This window comes from Olea europaea, chromosome 6 (assembly GCF_002742605.1).
Source record: "Olea europaea var. sylvestris chromosome 6, O_europaea_v1, whole genome shotgun sequence".
NCBI lineage: Eukaryota > Viridiplantae > Streptophyta > Magnoliopsida > Lamiales > Oleaceae > Olea > Olea europaea.
The window spans coordinates 20,822,622-20,829,513 of record NC_036242.1 but is presented as its reverse complement, the minus strand read 5'-3'; the positions used below and the strand labels follow the sequence as shown (position 1 = coordinate 20,829,513).

The following is a 6,892-nucleotide window of genomic DNA, read 5'->3' as shown; positions in this document are numbered from 1 at the left end:
ATTTTTGGATCCCATTTAGTTGTCGAACGAAATTTATTCTACAAAGTGGCGCAAGCTGAAAAAAAAAAAAAGAAAAAAAGAAAAAAAAAACTTTTCGAAGGAACAATTCTTAGCTTTGTAATGGACTCTGAAGCCATAAATTTTCTTTTGGTCCCAGTTAAATTTCTGTATTTTTATAAACAAATCTGGGTAGAATTTTATGAAGTTAAGATCTTTTTAATGTCATGACTCGTGAGTTCTTAAGATTCGGGGTGTTACATTTTTTTTTTACTCTAATATCTTTTGAATTTGGATTCCGTATTCAATGACATGTTGACAATGTACATTATAGAATTTTGAAAACACTGACATGTCAACCAAAAAAAAAAGAAAAAAAAAAAAGAGGAATTGAAAAAGAAAAAATAAAAAGGAGGGTAATGCACGTTAGGAAACACAAAACCCACTTCAACCCATTGTCAATAAAGACCATTGTTGATCCCTTTTTCGTAAATACGCATACGACGGTGAAATCTTGACCATTATTGTCCCCACTTCACAAATACGCATATCTACGGTGAAATCTCGACTCCTCATGTTAACGACTATGGTCAACAAATTTTCAAAATGTAATTGTGTCCATTACAAAAGTCTTTTCTGCGGCACTTCTCACCTTTCTGCCACTGTGAACATTGAATTTTTCGAACCAAACAAAGTGCCAACCATTTTTGCTGAGGAAGGTATTTGAACTTTTTTATAGATAATTTTTTTAAACTTGCAGCCATATGTAAGGAACTTTGTCTATTATTTGGATGGTGGTCATATGATTTCAAGCATCCAAAAAGGAATTATGCCCGTGCGTCATTTTTTTCAAGATGACCGATTTGATGAGCAAGCCCTTTGATTTATCTTTGTTTTGGTGATGAGCATGTTCCGACCTTGGTTCTCGATTATGAGCTGGACATTGATTTTAGCAGAGATTTAGAAGCTAAGCAGCAATATGTAAACTTTCTCTGTTTTGATATGTTTGTTTAAATTATTTGCTTCATATACTTCTTTTAGTAATCTATGCTATTACGAAGTAGCTAGTAGTTCATGGATTCGGTGTTCAGTCTCATCATATGCATGTTTTGGTTGGTATTCATCTTAGTTAAGTATGCATGTGCTAATGTTACTGAAATTTTCATTTAATAAAATGTTCTAGGGATAACTTTGGACTGGATTTTGAGCCACGCATGAACTAGTTAGGCTTCACACAATTAGATTATTTTTTGTGCTACTAGTTAATATGTCCTTACTTCGGTGTTCTTCATTTGTATACATCTTGACGTAATACAAAATGACATCGATAATGTCTTCCTATCTAGGCATATTTAGTAGCACTTACCTAGTAACACATAAATCGAAAGCGTTTTGAGCAGTTTCTTATTTCTCTCATCCTTTTCCTTAATTTGTCAATGCATTGTTTTCTCTTTTACTTCGTTTACTGTTTCGTGTCCATTCACAAGATAAAGAGATTTGCGATCATTTTTGGCTTTCTTTCACTTGTGATAGTATGATGGCTTATTTTGTCATAGAAGCAGAAATTATGGTGGAATCCGATGGATTGTTGGTGGAATTCGATAATGAGAATATGGATGACAATATGATCATAGTGGATTATGAAACATTTGGAGGAGATGATCCGATTATGCTAGCAGTGGGTATGAACTTCAAAGATGAAAAGAAGTCTTTGACTTTTATAAAAGATATACTTATGCCGTTGGTTTTCCAATTCGAAAATGGAATTCGAAAAAAGGATGACGATGGAGTTTTGTGATATGTGACGTTGACATGTAGTCAAGAAGATCAACGACGTGGTAATACAAGCGGTTCTTTGAAGCTACAACCAAAAACTTAGATGCGTTGTAAAGCAAAGATTTCTACATCTTCCGATGTACTTGGTACCTGGAGAATTAACGCAGTTTGCTTGGAGCACAATCATAAAATAAGTCATTCAAAATCCAAATTGTATTGTTGCAATAAAGAATTGAGTGCACACGTGAAGCGGAGGCTTGAAGTTAATGATATGGTAGGAATTCCTTTGCGCAAAAGTTTTAACTCTGCAGTTGTTGAAGTAGGTGGGTATGAGAACTTGACATACGTGGAAATAGGATTGTTGAAACTATATTGAACAAGGGCGGCAACTAAGACTTGGAGAAGAAGATGCCACGGCCATACAGTCCTACTTTTCAGAAATACAAGCGAGATGCTTGGGCTTTTACTTTCGTATGGATTTGGACGATGAATCATGGTTGAAGAATGTGTTCTGTGTGGACTATCGGTGTAGGAAAGCATATAAGGAATTCGGGGATGTTGTCACATTCGATTCCATTTACTTCACCAATAAGTACGATATGCCTTTTGCCCCTTTTGTTGGAGTAAATCATCATGGCCAATCAACACTGCTTGGTTGTGGTTTGATATCGAATAAGGACATGAAAACTTTCGTGTGGCCGTTCAAGACATGGCTTCAATGTATGCATGGTCAACCTCCACACGAAATAATTATAGATCAAGATAGTGCCATGCAAAATGCAATTGAGATTGTTTTTCCACATACAAAGCATAGATGGTGTTTATGACATATTTTGAAGAAATTACCTGAGAAGTTTGGATATTATGTGAATAAGGGTTCGATATTTTTACTATACGCGATTCTTATATGATTCGTAATTTATTAAACAATTTGAAGAAGGTTGGAAAGCAATAATCGATACATTCAAGTTGCATGATAATGACTGGTTGTCGGGACTATATGAGAATAGAGGGAATTGGGTTCCTTGCTACTTCAAAATAACGTTTTGGACTAGGATGTCAACAACACAGCAAAATGAAAGTATGAACGCCTTCTTTGATAGTTATGTGCATCCAAAGATCTCGTTGAAACAATTTGTTGAATAATATGAATGAGCACTGCAAAATAAGGTTGAGAAGGGATTTTAGTTTGATTTCAAGTCTTTCTCACTGATGGTACCATGTGCTACAACATACGAAATGGAGAAGCAATTTCAATCGGTCGACGCTATTTCCAAATTCCGAAAAGTTCAAGCTAAGTTTACTGAAAAAGTTTACTACGGCCTCGTATCTGCTTTACAAAGACATTTGGGGATGACGTATGAAGTACGGGAGGATGTTGTGTTTGTTGATAGCCGAACAAAAATTTTTTTTATGCCTCATTCAGAGAGAGACATGTGACATTGGTTGCAGTTGCCACTTCTTAGAGTTTTGTGGAATAGTTTGTAGGCATGCGATTTCATTGTTGATTCTTAATGATGTTACCGTACTGTGGAATCACTATATACTGAGGAGATGGAGGAGAAATGTAAGTAGAGCATGTATGAGGGTACCAACTAATTACGATGAGTTGGTGAATACTCCATCGCAGTTGAGGTACGACAATATGTTTTAGGCATTCACCTCGTTGGCAGACCTTATAGCAATGATGAAATCCGGTGACGTACGGTAATAGATTGGATTCAATCTATAAAGAAAGAGCTTACGATGCCAACACCAAGTAGTGGAAGTAATATCTTATTGCATCACACTTTTCAGTTATCCTCACAAGGTACTGGATCGCAGAATACTGTCGACGGAAGCATAAGCGATCCTAAATAGTCAAAGAAAAAGGCGGGTCTAATAAATTTCAAAGGAAAAGCCCTTTGGAGATGCATTTGAAGAAAACAAAGGTAGATATATTAATCCATTTGTCACTGTACTTAAAAAACTAAATTCTAATTATCATTTATTTGGGGTGTACATGTAGGTGCTGTCGGCATCATGCAAAAGAAAGAGACCAACAGCGAGCCATAGTAGCTTGGCAGAGGTTGCACCAAATGTTCAGGCATCTCAAGAACAATATGTCATGCCAACACCATCATTATGATCACAACAATTCTTGGTAGGTACATTCATTTCTTAATTTTTGTGCGTTGGATGTTTTATTTATGTTGTTAGTTTATGTAGAACGGTGAGGAAAGTTATGCATTTGCACAACACATACCATCATCTAATATGATCCAGTTGGCGACAACAAATGTTTTGTTAAATTCTGATGGTAAATCCTTATCTAAATACACTACTTTCAACTTCAATCTTTTATTTGCACGTATCAATGTCTATTTTTGGATGTTAGGTAATGTGGTTTACAACTACTATCCACATGCACGGTATCAAGGGGCACAGGCTTGTGATGGGATTTCAAAAGGTAATATTTAAATATTTTTTTATTCTATGTTGCAGCCTATTATCCTTGTATCTGCAATTTATTCGTGTTTACTCGAGGTTAATGTAGCTTTGGTTCAAGTTTAGCATTTTCTAATAGGAATAAAAAATAAATCGTTGAAGCAACAAAATGTTGTCAATGTTAAATGTGTGATTCCGTGCCAAAATTGATGTTGAAGAAATGGAAGATGAGTGCACACCACCAACTGCCAATGAGGCTTCCAGTTCAAGAGTAGCACTGGTAGATGCTAGAAATTGCACAGACGTTAGGACATTGAAACATACTGTCTATTTTTTTGAAGATAACATGGATCTTAAAAAGTAGTTTGTTGCTGGTTTTGGTTTTTCAAGGAAGCATGCGTAATTATTTACTATTTGATTGATTGATGTATATGATGATATTGTTAGTTGTATATCAATCTAGTTCTTGTGATATTATGTATTTTGCACTTCTCTTGTGCATAAGCATGATTATTGCTGTTTTTTTTTTTTTACACTTTTTAACATTTTATTTAGCACTCAATGTTCATGGTTATTAGTCATTTAGAATTTGATCAGTTGATGAATGTGATGATTTTATTAGCAGTGTATCGATCTAGTTCTTGGGATGTTGCAGATTTCGTACTTTTCTTTTACATAAGCATGATTACTGCTGTTGATGTTTAAACTATTTTGTGATAGTCAGAGAGAAATATGATAATTCTTATGATGTCAAAATCCTCTTGGTACATTCATAGTGTTTTTGATGGACATGCCTAATGGTTGAGGTTGTTTTGTGAATTTTGATTGGGAGAAAATGTCACTAGTAACTAATTCCTGGTTTTGTATATTAAAAATTTTACACCTTGTGAACAAGGCAGGTTAGGTCATCCAAGCCCTACACAACTGGTGCTAAGGAACTCGACAATCGTGATTTGGAATAGAGCTGTACACCTCATAACAACTACAAAAATATAGTTTTCCAATATGCCTTCGAACACATTTATCTTATCCATATCCATCGAGCTTATCTCATTGAACGCCTACAAGAAATTTATTTTGCAAATCTGGAGTTATGTAACATTACTGACTATGAGATTAACTGTATACTTGTGAGCCCAATTAATTTCATGGAAATAAACATCAATTAATTAACATGTTGCTCATTGAAGTCACAAAAGTTAGATAGAATGTAGCTATTTCATGGAGCTGCAAATTATTATACAAACAAAAGTTGTTTGTTCACTTAACACATACACAAAACCCTTAAAGCTAATCAAATATTAACCACTGCTCAAGCCAACCCTTTCCCTTTTGTGCATGCGTTCGCAATGCCTTTTCCCTTGTGGGTAGTCACATTCACAGAAATACCTATTTTTTCTTCGTCGTTTGATCAAACTTGAGATTGGAACATATGGATGATATTGTCAGATGTTTCATTTGCCACTTCTTCAGCCTTGGTAATGCTAACGGTACTCGATTCACCAATTGCTTTTCATTTTTCGCACCACTCCCAAAATCTGTACTTAATACTGCAACATTTGAAAAATTTGCCTTTGTCAGCAGTCTCTCTTTCAACCACAAAAACTTCTAAAACCCATTGGTACACTGTGGGCATCGACATTTTATTGGGCAATTGACGAAGAAGTGTCTCTTTCTCTTGCATTCGCGACATACTTCAGAATTCTTACCCACCATCTTGAAAACGCAAGCACATAGAGAATTATGAATGAGCATACCATAAGAAATGAAAATCATAGAACTTTTTAGCAGTAAATAACTAAAGTGTACCACTATCAGCCACTCCTTTCACAATAAATGAATGATACGAAAAAAAAGAAGAGAAAAACACGACAACATCAGCTACTCTATTCAGAATGCCAACAACTGAAATACAGGAAACAGTTTTCCTCAAGTTGCATTAAAAAAACTCAAAATCAGATAACAATAACTAAAATTCAAGAGATGGATAGTATAAAAATTGCAATAGCATATACAAGCATTTATATTCCTAAAAAAATTAAGAGATAGGCTAATGCATGAATAAATTGAAAAAAAAGATTACTGAAAGAACAAATAGCTCACAATAGCACTTTGATTTACATAATGCTGTAGATAAATCACTAATTAAACCACATACTTGTCTTCTGAGTCGTAATATCGTGTATGAAGTAGGATTTGATGGACGCTTGAGCTAGGTCTTCATTGTTTCGCGATGGCTGAACTATTGAGACCGTAATGGCCTTGACGAACAGTCAAATATGGGCGATCGACCGGAAAGGAAGAGTACTGTTGGAAGTAAAACTTAACAGTCGGTAAGTGACATGGTGCTTCAAAATTCAAGATTTCGCAGGAAAGGATGTCATCGGTTTGGAGGGTTTGAAAATGGGGAATATCAGAGGAGAGATAGGGCTTTACCCATTCGTGTGGTCTTTTCTTTTCTTTTATTTTTTTACTCCATTTTCCACGTCACATTGTAAGGCACGTTGTCAACCCATTGTAAGAGCAGTGGGAACGTTGCATATTTGGTTAGGGGAAAGAATGCATTTTAAATAGTAGATTGATAGAGAACGTGTAAGTAAAAATTAAGACAAAGTTTTGGGTTCGTGTAGTAATATTATTTTATTGAATAATGTGTAATTGAAAATGAGTTTTGAAAAATGAATTTTTAGAA

At 35.0% G+C, this 6,892-nt stretch overlaps 1 long non-coding RNA gene across 1 annotated transcript; it reads right to left on the bottom strand.

Annotated features, from left to right (window-relative positions):
* Nucleotides 1-5,355: 5,355 nt before the first annotated feature.
* LOC111396131 lies at nucleotides 5,356-6,659 on the bottom strand. The gene is made up of 2 exons (XR_002702952.1): nucleotides 6,359-6,659; nucleotides 5,356-5,916 (listed from the first exon to the last, which is right to left on the bottom strand). It is a non-coding gene; the product is annotated as an uncharacterized LOC111396131 (long non-coding RNA).
* Nucleotides 6,660-6,892: the final 233 nt, after the last annotated feature.